At 44.3% G+C, this 12,825-nt stretch overlaps 1 pseudogene; it reads right to left on the bottom strand.

Annotated features, from left to right (window-relative positions):
- The window catches only part of LOC144125141 (uncharacterized), a 45,010-nt pseudogene extending 41,636 nt beyond the window's left edge, over nt 1–3,374 (bottom strand).
- Between the last annotated feature and the right edge of the window lie 9,451 nt (nt 3,375–12,825).

Below are 12,825 nucleotides of genomic sequence, written 5' to 3'. Positions count from 1 at the left end.
GACAGTCTTCATGACTATCTCCAGAAGAGGGCTGTAGCACCAAAACAGACAACACATAGCAAGCAAGACGGGACAGGCACAACTTCCAACTATTTATTCACCGCGAATGCGAATGAATAAAAGGACAAATCAAGATGGGTAGGAAGAACCACACATGCGTGCGAGGGTTTTACAAAAAACCGGATAAAAGATAGGTTAGGCACACACATATCTCACGCCCGTGTATCTAAAAAAGCAGTTTCATTCTTATAAATGGAGATAGATGGGGCACTAACACAATCGCTACAGTTTCTTTTAATATAAAAGGCCGCCAACAGTTCACGGGCTGTCTGGTCCTTACTTCTGTTTAAAACCTTTGCTTCTTTCAGCCTTGCCACAAACTTAATCTTCCTTTCTTCTCCCCGGGCTTTATAATGATGCGGCAGATGAGAACCAGTGCCACTTTGTAAATCCCGATTATGTTCCGCTAATTGGTCGTTATTACAGCGGCTGATTTGTCCAATGTGCTTTCCGCATGTGAGAGGAATCTGATATACGACTCCCACGGCACATTTAACAAGCGGAGCTGCATGCCTCTTTTTACAATCAGTCTTGTTTATCTTGTTGGGATCAGTTTTAACGCACAAGCCAGCCAGTTTATTTGGGGTAAAAAAACCACAGGAACCTTATTTTTTGTTGCCACATGCTTCAAATTGTGTGCCAAATTTTCTGTGTCTTTTTCGGCGCTACAACCCTCTTCTGGAAACATGCACCAACTAGCCCCCAAAAAGTATTACTCATGACTGCCCCGCTGCTGCAGCAAGAGGGAAAGAGGTCCTGCTCACTAGCGACGTACCATAGGAAATATCTGAACAATTTTTTATCCAATTTTTTGTGAGATAGTATTTTATGAAAGAGAATCAACCAGCCATGCCAGCAGCATGCACTGTGCTGTGTATTACTCTATCAGTGGCGCCCAAAACAGAGCCATTGGAAATGGTACGGCTACCACTGATAAATTGAGAAGACATTATTAATATACTCAGAACACCTAGGCCGCCCTGTTAATTTAAGAAAGTCTGCTGTCCCTACAAGATTAGTTTGAAGAGCTTCAGCTGCCTACTTACATAGCCGGTGCCAGATGCGTCAGCCAAGTTTGGGTACCTGGACACCAGAGCTTGCGCAGCCTCATTTTACAGCTTGCCAGGGTACCTAGCACAGTTAAGACAAACGTGTAAGGCAGTACACAGTGAGGATGGTCTTTTGTAGGCTCACGTAGACATTTTAGTTTCAGATGCAGTCAGTGTCTTAGGTACAAGACGTGGGAGGACACATAAGCTCTGCCTTTAAGTTTACGACGTGACAGCAGTTCCCCTTGCTCACATAAGCAAGGACATTCTTTGCTCTCTCACAATCAATATGTAAAAGACTAAACCACACACATTTACAGCCCTCTTTAACCAAGTCCTTTGAATATTCCTACATGACATACCAATAGCATGTCTGACCCGCAACCCATGGGTCACGGATTCGATTCTCAACTAACCGCAATTTTCTTTTCGGGGCAACTCATCCACTAAATATGCAGAACTGAGGATTGGGCGATTTGGCGGTGATCCATCGAATAAAAATCAGCGCTTACAAACACAGACAAAGGACGAGACGAAACAAACTGAAACGCCTTCAGTTTGTTTCGTCTCGTCCTCTGTCAGTGTTTGTAAGCGCTGGTTTCTATACGGTGGAACACTTTATATGTCTGGATGTCCAAATGATGTTTCAGCCACATTGCAACCTTCTAATCACCAGTTTTCTAATTTCATTCACTTTTCAAGTCCGTCGCTCTATGTGTTACATAGCCACCTTTTCAACAAATTCAAATTTCTTGCTCATGTCTACCAATGCCGACACAGGATTTTCTGCGCCACGAGCTCCTTCATGCTTTGTCGTTAAAATGGCTTATGGCCACGCAAGTTTGTAGCCCAAGTTATCTCCACATTGCCCTACATGGTCCAAAACTCTTGCAAATATCTTACATGTTGTATAAGCAGAGGTCATGATAGAGCCATTGGACAACTCTGCTGCGTGCTTTGAAATACTGTGCACTTTGGTGGCGCTCTATACTGATTTGAATATCATTTAGTACAGCTGGCAGGCTGTATGTGAGGCTGTATGTGGCAGTGACACGAGACTGCTCCGCTTGCTGGGGCTCGTCGAGAACATCCGCAATCCTAAAATGCCAGGTTAAAATAAGAAAAGAACAAGAGAAGAGCATACTACACAGTGAGCACAGACTGTGGCCAACATTTCCATACATTTCTACAATGATTGCCATTGATTGCAGTGGAACACATAAATTGGACACTCCTCCTTGCTGCATGATGCTCCTCCAGCATTATTTGAAATATACAAAATAATAGTTAATACTGGTAAGAAAATGTAATCACCGAACCTGGCAATCATCGGAGACTGATTTTTGTCCTGTCCCGAATTTCGAAGTCTTCATGTATATCAACAAAAACAATAAAATCTTCTTCGAACATCTGTGGAAACACTAGAATGATACTAAAATAGCTAACCATGTTAAGTTCGACTATTCAAAATTAGTGTGTCACATTTTTTTCCGGAGAATGTTGGCATGCTTGCTGCATCGCATTACGAGACCTCTATCAACGGGCTACGCACTGAATTCAGGACCTGTCAATTTAGAAGAGCAATGACCATAAAATACTGCAACACCAGCCACACTTCCCTCTACCTCGGGTATTTCGTGTGCAGTCGTCAGCACGTCTGTCTTGAGCACAGGAATGCCTGCCTATCGCACTAAATAAGTGGAATTTTCACGCAGGTATTTGGTCGTAGAGATAATGCTTGCGCTGGTGCGAAGCAGCTTTGACAGCGGTTGAGTGAAGATTTCACTTTGTTTGCTCCGCACTACACCGCTCCAGAGCTCTAGACAGGCCTGAACTTCGCGACCGAAATAAATCATTATTATGTGAAAAATGCTCTATACACCTGCCTTAGTGTTAAGCGGCGCGCTCCGGTGTGCATTTTTAATATTCACCGACCTTTGTTGTGACACGAGATCCTTACGGGAAGAAAGATTTTTAGAGCATGACGCATAGAGAAGCACATGCATGCCGAGATATTACTTTAAACTTTACATTACACGCAAACTGTCAACGCACTACGTAATTCACTGTGGACAAAAGCGCGAGGCATAAGTGAGGTACACACATTTCACGCCTGATGTATTAAGCGCCTGTCTATAAGCACCAGTCCCCAAAAGAACCCGAGAACGGCAACTGACTTGTCACGGAGTTACCACGTAGATAAGTTTACACAATTACTCACCGTGAAGATGAGGGTGGCAACGTCGATGCCGCGGAACAGCTCATGGTCTCTTACGCGCTCAACCAGCCCGCGCCGTGTTAACGTCCCATCAAACGGCAAAACAAAATTCCTTTCCCGGAACGTTACAAGGCACTTGCTCGTCATGGTGACGTACTATTGCGAAATTGCGCAGCAATGAACGTTGCTGAGACGCGACGTCGAGTTTCTCCAGCACGTGCAGCAGTATGCGCCCTTTTAAATTTGGCTGAGCACTGTGGTGACTTGGCTTGGCTTGGCCAGCTTAGTTTGCACAACGTGACACTCCAATTTCTAAGGTTATTGAAAAATAAAATTATACCCAAAATAATAAGTTATACTAAATGCGACTTAGGTGCTCTAGCACCTAGTGAATTTGATTATTATGATGAAAGGGCAAAACAACAAAAAACATGCCAAGCTATAGCCAAGCCAGCCAAGCGGCTTTATCGCTAGGAGGCTGTTCGTGTCTATTCGTGTCCCTGGCCGTTGGTGGCAACTGCGCCTAATGCGATGTGATTCCGATGTATATGCAGGAACTGCGGCTTTCTGGCAATTGACACACCGTATTTTCGGGGTCTCTTTGCGGTCTTTTGGCTTGCGACTACAACGATGGACGCGAAGTACTGCCCGAGGTGTCCATTCTTTTCGTTCCAGCTGACGAAAGTTGTCACGCACATTGGATTAGTTCACTGTGCAGAGCCAACCTAAATGTTTTCTACGGCATAGGAGGCTGCGCGAACACAACTCGTACTCGAATTTTTCATCCTACAGATCGCATCTATATCGCCGCCACCGAGATGTGCTTGAAGAAAACGGCAGCACTTTCAGACACGAATGCACCGAGAAAGCAAACAGAGAAAATTCAGAACTGGACGCCGACGAGCCTATACCATACGAAATGGACTGGGCTGACACAGCGGACTACGGTAGTGGTCACCGCCAGAAATAACGACCTTCGGCGAATGTTTGTTCAACTCAGAAGACAACAGTCCAACATGACAGATTTAGCAGCTTTTTGGACCAGGCAAAATAGACCCTGTGCAACTTCTTTTTCTTTTTCACTGAAGAGCACAGCTTGCCACACACAGCGGCTGAGAAGGTGTTTTCAGAATTGTAGCTGGTGTTTGAGCTGGTGCTGAAGGCCTATGGCAAGGAGGTTGAACGTGCAGCAAAAACAACAACAACAGCACTACAACAATTGCTAAGCTGCTCATTTATGTCTGACCACTTTAGTGACTTAAAGAACAAGTACAGGCGTGAGCAATATGTGGAAGCGAATTTTTCTTTTGTTCGTCCTGAGGAACAGCTTTTGGACGGCACAGCAAAGTACCATTATGTACGTTTGCCCAAGCTGCTCAGTGCACTTTGTGAAATCCCCTACATTGCAGCCCACTTGAAAACACCACAGCGTGAGAAAACGACGCCGTCTGTGTATAAAGACTATACTGATAGTGCGGTGTACAGAGAGCATCTTCAAGATGATTCCAGAAAGCAGAACACATACAATACTTCTTTTGTTTTATACTGACGAAATTGAAGTTGTAAATCATCTGGCAGCGAAACGAGGAAAGCACAAGTTACTCGCTGTATACTGCAGCTTGTAGAACCTTCATGCCAAGCATAGATCGAAACTTGAGAGCATATATTTGATTCTGCTTGTTCGCTATGTTTATGTGAAAAAGTACGGCCTCAGCAATGAACTACAGCCATTACTCGAAGACCTAAACAAGTTGTACGCAGAAGGCCACACCATTGGCTTAGAAGGACAGGAGACAAGGGCCACAGTCATCGTGTTCGGCTTCTGTGGAGACAACCTTTCCCTGAACCGCTTGGGCGGATTCACTTGTTGTTGCAGCCCTGGGTGAGTCTGTAGATTCTGCATGGTATCTGTGAAACATTTGCCAGAAAAAACCTGTGAAATGATGTGCCAGATACGCATATTACGCAGCCACCAGTCACATCTTGAAGCAATCGCAGTGAACCCTGCTAACAGGACTTTGTATGGCGTAAATGAGGTCTCGCCCCTTTTGCAGTTGCCATACTTCGACATTACCCGGCAATTACCACCAGACATTATGCATGACATTTTGGAAGGAGAAATAGATTGCATCCTTCGATATGTTTTGAAATCTCTCCTTTCCAGTGGCTTAATGTGCAAGCAAAACCTTGAGGAGCTGTCTTCATTCAAGTATGGAGCAAATGATCTAAAAAACAAGCCCCCACCGATCAACCCGGCATTCATCAATAGTAAATCTGTTTTAATGGGAAGTGCTGCGACCAAGTGGTGCTTGATAAGGTTTTTTACCTTGATCTTTAGAGCGAGAGTTCCAAAAGAAAATGAGGATTGGGAATTGCTTTTGAAATTCCGGGAAATTGTTGACATCGTATTTGCATCGGAAATGACATCTGCACGGCTTGTCTACTTGGAAATGCTTGTGCAGACATTTTTGAACGAGCTCACTGACAGGTACGGGCCTGGTGCAGTTACCTCTAAGCTTCACTTCATGGTGCATTATGCTAGGTTTGTGCGTGAGGTGGGACCTCTTAGACATATCTGGTCCATGAGGTTTGAAGTGAAGCATCAAAGCCTCAAGAAGTTGGCAGCCTGTGTCAAAAACTTCAGGAACCTGACACACACACTTGAAAAAAGGCACCAGTAGTGACAGAGCTACCAACTCCGCACCTTTCAACTGTACCAAGAACAGAAAACATCGTCAAGTAAGCCTGTTGACTGGAATGCGCTCTCTGCCTGTGCCAAAGAAGTACTTCCAACCACAGTCGTTCATGACGTCAAAAGTGCAACACTTGATCGACGCAGGTAGAAGTGTGCGTGTGTTTTGGTTTCGACAGGAGCGGAGTGGCCAGAGATTTATATGATTGAGTCACTCTTAGTGGCAAATAGGGTCCTCCAAATCGTCGCAACAACCCTGGAGGTGCGCCACTTTGACCGACACAGGTACTGCTACTGCGTCCAAACCACAAATGAGCAGAAAATCTATGAACCTAGTGAGAAGTTTGAACATTGTCTTCTGGATTTGTATGAGAGTGGTATACTTGTACCAAAGTGGGAGACTGTGCTGTAAACAAATGCTGCCTTGTCTCAAAACGGCAGTATTGAACTGAGCTAATAGTACTTCAGAGTTTTATGTAGTGTATCTTTGGCATATTCAAATTACCACTTTTTATCTGAGAATAAACAATTTTGATGCTTATGACTCATGCCATTTCATAATTATACTGTAGCGTCTTAACAGACCTGTGCTGTCTGGAAATATGTTTATAATGCGATAGCATTTTTCATGTCCCTTGGTGAAAAGCCGTGTCCAGAATCCGCACTAATAACTTTCTTCAAAAGCTGAGAGACTGACCGGAAAGAACCTGGGTCGCACAAGCCCCACGGCTAGGTGTGTTGGAAGTAGCCACCCACCATGACATCGATTAACCGCCACACCACTGCACTAGAGTTCGTAACAGCACTCCCGGTGATCTGTGAAAGTGCTGAGCAATTCGAGGGAACTGCTCACAACCTGGATTGCACAAGACTCATGGGTGGTTGTGTTGCAGACAGCTACCTGCCAGGTCATTGATTAATTGCAACAATGTTGTGCCAGGAGTGTTGTGAGGACTCCCTGCAATCTAGGAACCTACCCAGCAGCTAGTGAAGCAACGGCCCACTGTGGCAGGGCACAGTGAAATTAATTATTCGTACCGAGAGCGTGCTCAGGGAGAAAAACTTGGGGCTCACAAGTCCCCCTGGTGGCTATGTTTGAAATACCGTATGCATATCACGATTCAGTATCTCAATTTGCATTATTCTTTATAGCCACAACCTGGCAAGACCAATTTGCAGCAACTCTCGGCATCAACAACTCAGTAACAACAACCTAGCCAAAAGAAACGCTATCGCAATACCATCTCAGAAGAATGTGCTTAGGGATCACCAACTTTTTAGCTACAACACCATTTTTTGTCTTATATCCTGATGTCAACAGCGCACAATGCAGACGGGGCACGAGAAGACGTCATACCAAGCACCGTCTTTAACAACATTTATTTGAAAGACAAACGGCTTTATATATGCTTACATAAAGGCACCATCATATCAGAAACTTATCAGTGGACACCACGTGTCACAGATATTTCTGCACACTTGTGAAAATTATTGGTCATATAACAGCTCAAGTTCTTTTTTTGTTCGGCGGTCGAATTTCGATGGAGGCGAAATTCTAGAGGCCCGTGTACTGCACGATGTCAGTGCACATTAAAGAACCCCAGGTGGTCGAAATTTCCGAAGCCCTTCGCTACGGCGTCTCTCATAGCCTGAGTCGCTTTGGGACGTTAAACCCCCATAAACTAACTAAACTGTTTTTTGTTCGCAAAAAGGATTGTCTGATAACACGTTGGTCACACAGTCTGGAAATCTCGGCTGCCTCGGTAATTTCACGTATCACTGTGCTTTTCCAGCGCTTTGTATCGTCTAAATTTTGTGGCAAAAGTTTCGGATGGGCAATCCCTGATGTGGATTCCTGAATTTCTGCATGCCTGATCGGCATTAGTTTTGTGTTCTTTCAGTCTGGTTCGTGAAATTGAGGCAACTGAATTGCCAGTCTGTGTAACCAATGTGTTAGCACGCCGCCTCTTTTGCTAACAAAAACAGAACTTTAGCTGCTAACGTGCATTAATTTTCATAGGTGTGCAGAAGTGCCTTTGTCACATGGTGCTTTAATGAAAATGTATGCGAAGTCGTGCTTCTTTCAAATAAACGTTGAAAGTCGGCACTCACTGTGTCGTCATCTCGTCTTGTGTGCCCGTCTATGTACTGTGCTGTAATTGACATCAGGATGGAAAACCCGAAGCCCAAGCTGCTGTTCTAGCTGCCTTGCTGCAGAGGGTGGGAAGGATAAAATAATTCATTTGAATATCACCTAAAATGAGTAATTGTGCAATAGATACGAATAAGGTAGACATATATCCATTAAACTGTTGCACTAAAAAGAGTGCAACTCACTGTTTGCTCAGCACTCATTTAGGCTCCTTGAAAATTGCTGTTCTGATAGCGCCTCGGACACCACAGTCTAGTATCTCCTATTCTGTGTACTTGAGGCAGTTTGTGTCACTGAAGTGGACAGCTGTGGTCTCAAAATACATTTTTTAAGACTGTTCTTATTGTCAAGGTGTTCATTTTACAACGCAATAGTAGAGTAGGGGCACGGAACTCGTCAAGACACCTTTGGTTTTTTGTCCGTGCCCCTAAGCATCTCAAGATGTTTGAATAAATTGATTCGATTTGATTGATCAGAAAACACAATGGTCACTCGTGAAAATCTGGCTACAATTCTGACACATCACTGAAGAAAATTGCATAACAGCACAGGAAACCAGGTTTTACACTTGGCAGAATGGAAATCAGAAAGGCACTTATGCAATTCCTCACAGCTGTGCTGTTACTTTAAGCCACTGCACCATTTTCCAGCCAGTAGGGAATGATTTGTCTCACACAAAAAATAAAGAAATGGCTTGCATATATGTCTGTTGCCAGTAAACACCATCTTGGAAGTTAAGTGCAACTACACTGTGTGAAAGGCATTCTAATGGGATATGCAGATGAGTTTTTCTCCTGTGTAATTCAAAATTTAGGGTACATTTTTTTTTAATTAGGTAGCTTTTTAACATGTTTGCCATTAATTAAGCACAATTCCTTCCCATATATCATCCTACGTCTCTTTCCTGGCCCATTACAGCTGGTACTGGGGACATATGCAGCTGCAATTTACGTGTTTATCAATAAGAGCATTTTGTCTGTGTTATACATAATTTATTTTCTAGTGTTTGTGTTTCTGTTATGGCAGGTGAATGTGCAAGGCCTATTGATGAAGAATTATCTTGCAATCACGCGTACAAAAGGTAAAGAAACTCAAGCTACGATCAAGGGACGCCGTAGTGAAGGACTCCGGATAATTTCGACTACCTACAATTCGTTACTGTGCACTGACTTTGCACATGCAGTACACGGGCTTCTTTAGCATTTCGCCGCGGCCGAGCCCGAACCAGTATCTTACCATAAGCCAGCAGCCGATCGAGCACTGTATACATAAGAGTGTAGTATATATAGTCACTGAGTCACCATGGCGATTTAGAAATGGAATTTTTTATATAGCGCTTCTAATTACGATTTGTACTGACACGCTATAGCGAATTATAGTGTCTCACTCATTCAAATGCGCTTCCCCATTTGCGATGTGCTACAATAAAAAATGCCTTTATCCGTGTATCCCACACTGACGCAAAAGTTCACAGGCCACTGCACCGTAACCGGAGGCCCGAGGATGAAGTATATATATATATATATATATATATATATATATATATATATATATATATATATATATATATATATATATATATATATATATATATATATATACGCGCATTTCGGGGTAACGGCTATCCGTTGCTTGCATGAACTTGACTACACCAAATAGCGATCACCGAGCTGTCGCTGGACCCATGCCGCTCACGGACGCTTCGCCCTCGGAACAAGCGCGGCACGTGAGGCATGGACCACCAGCCCGCTTACAAGAAGAATGGCGTTTTTGCCCCATTTCTTCATGCGCCTGAAATTCCCATAGCGCGCGACTGCTTCGCGTCGCGGTCCAGTGCATCCATGGATGCATGCATGCATGCCCGCATCGGTCGGGGGAGTAAGCGAGCATTTTGTCCTCACGTTAGTCCTGTTCGGGCCAGGACTAAACAAATGGTCCTCCAAATTTGCACACGGCGCGCAGCTCGCCGCAGTTGGTCCTTTCGACCTCGGCAGCAAGCTCGGCAGCACGCCAGCGATGGCCCGTGCTAACGTTCTACGCTTCTTGGTGCAGTTCCTCGGACTCTCGAGCTCGCAGCTGCTGGAGTGTTCGAGCCCCCGGGTCCCGTACCTAGCATCCGTCGTCAACTCCAGTCCAGACGCAACACTACTGCTTTCCGGACTTCACACAGTTGAGCCTTTCTCGGCTACGAATGGCCAGCCCATCGACAACGCATCCCGGTCCGCGCAATTTCTACACGGCCACGGACCATATCTTCAAGCATCATGGCTTTCCCTGAGCCGCCTGAACGCCGGAACCGCCCCTGTACATCCTGCGCATGCGTGGACTTGTGCTAAAAAGGCAGCTCGGAGCGGCGCGCCCTTCAGTGGGCTCGGCAGCACGCCAGCGATGGCCCGTGCTAACGTTCTACGCTTCTTGGTGCAGGTAAAGAAACCTTATTGCCTTTACGCTAAGCCAAGTAGCTACCGTGCACTCTTGGTGCTGCCGAGCCCACGGCGTTTCCGGTCCATCATGTATGACTGTGCGCATATGTTGTTAAAACTTCTTATGGTAGCTGGTGATATAGAATCTAACCCCGGCCCTAACAAAGAGATTCTTGATGCTTTGAAGGAAATTCAAACTGGGCAAACAGCAATGCTAGCGCAGCTAAAGTCAATTGAAATGAAACAAGTTGATCATGATAAAACGTTTTGCGAGATTAAGGCGCGACTGGATAAAATTGAGACAGCATGTGTTGGTATTGATGACATGCAGACTGAATTGAAAGAACTGCATGGAATCAGCACTGAGAACACGGCGCAGATAAATGCTCTGTCTGCCCGGGAAATGATGCAGAAAATCGGTCCAGACGAAACAACCTTGTTTTCTGCAGCCTTGGAGATAAAGATAAAGAAACATGGTCAGATTCTGAAAATATTATCATTGCACACATTAATCAGTATTTAGACATCCAGTTAGAGCCACGAGACATTAAGCGTGCACATCGCCTTGGGAATTTCCAAACTGGTAGGTGCAGACCTATAATTGTGAGATTTGCTCACTTTAAAGACAAAGAGCAAGTCCTGTCTTCCGCTCGGAAATTCAAAGACACAGGATATGCGGTTGCTCAAGATCTTTCTCCCAGCACGCGCCTTGCCCAGAAACACCTCATCGAATTTGGAAAGGCTCGAAAACTGAAATACAAGTTGCGAAATGAAAAGCTTGTCACAAGTGAAAAAACGTACCATTTCGACCATGTTTCTAACCATGTCGTTGAGGACAGCTTGTAGCCACCATTAAAACCAAATTGTGAACCCCGTTCGCCGAATCGTCACCCTTTATCATTTCTGCTTGCTAACATTCGAAGTGTTGTTCCCAAGCGCGATTCATTGTGCAGTTTAATAGGTTCATCTTCATGCGATATCTTACTACTAACTGAAACATGGCTTAACGCATCAGTTCACGATTCTGAGATTCTTCCATTCCTCCCAGATTTTGAGATATTCCGAAAGGATAGACCCGATAATTCGCGCGGTGGGGGTGTATTGCTCGCCACTAAACGGGATCTGCATTGTACATTTGTTAACCTCCCTTCACAACTGGAAATGATTTGGCTTCGATGCACTACTACACATCCGGCCATCCTCATTGGTATTTGTTACCGCCCTCCTAATGCTGACAGTTCTTTCACCCCCTTATTTCATGATGCCTTAAATGTGTTAACTAAAACATATCCACTTAGCCCTATCCTTCTCTTCGGTGATTTTAATTTTCCCACAATAGATTGGTCTAATCCCGCCGCTACATTATCGAAAAGCAGCCCGGCTAGCGATTTCTTAAACACGTGTATGACTTTTGGCTTAACGCAACTCGTCACTGATCCCACACGCGTTACTGACCACTCGTCCAACGTTCTAGATCTCGTATTAACAACGCATCCTGATAATTTTACTCCTATCACCTTGTTGCGCGGTCTCAGCGATCATTTGACGATACATACTTCTTTTTATTGCAACGTACTAAAGAAACAAAAAAATAAAAAACACTTACGCTTTATGATAAAGGAGACTATGCCAGCATGAACCGTGAATTATCAGATTACTTCGACACCTTCGCTGTTAACTTTCCACTACATTCTCTCGAGTCAAACTGGTTACTTTTCAAAACAGAGATGCATCGGCTTATAAGTCTTTACATTCCAACCATTACTATATCAGAAAGAATAACATCACCATGGTTTAATGTATCACTCAAACGACTCAATAATAAGAAAAAACGCCTGTTCCGGTCGGCCAAGCTTTCTAACTCTTCTTCCACATGGCAGAAGTATCATGCTGTCGCAAAAGAATACGACAAGTTAACCGCTCAGACTAAACGGAAGTTTTTTTCTACTACTTTACCATCTATGCTGCACACTAACCCAAAACGATTTTGGAAAACCATTAATCAATGTAATGAGATTTCACTTAACAGTAGCTCTGGATCTCCTATTCCCGACACTGAGGTTGCAGATGTTCTTAACACAGTATTCAGTTCGGTCTTTACTAATGAACCCCTTGATAATCTTCCAGATCCACCATATTTTACGCACCCGCTCATGCAAAATATCACATTTCATCCCGTCGGCATAGTCAAGGTAATTGAGTCACTGAAGAACTCGTCATCTACTGGAGTG

Source organism: Amblyomma americanum, chromosome 1 (assembly GCF_052857255.1).
Source record: "Amblyomma americanum isolate KBUSLIRL-KWMA chromosome 1, ASM5285725v1, whole genome shotgun sequence".
NCBI lineage: Eukaryota > Metazoa > Arthropoda > Arachnida > Ixodida > Ixodidae > Amblyomma > Amblyomma americanum.
Note: the sequence above shows the minus strand (reverse complement) of the source record. Positions and strands in the feature narration are given on the sequence as shown.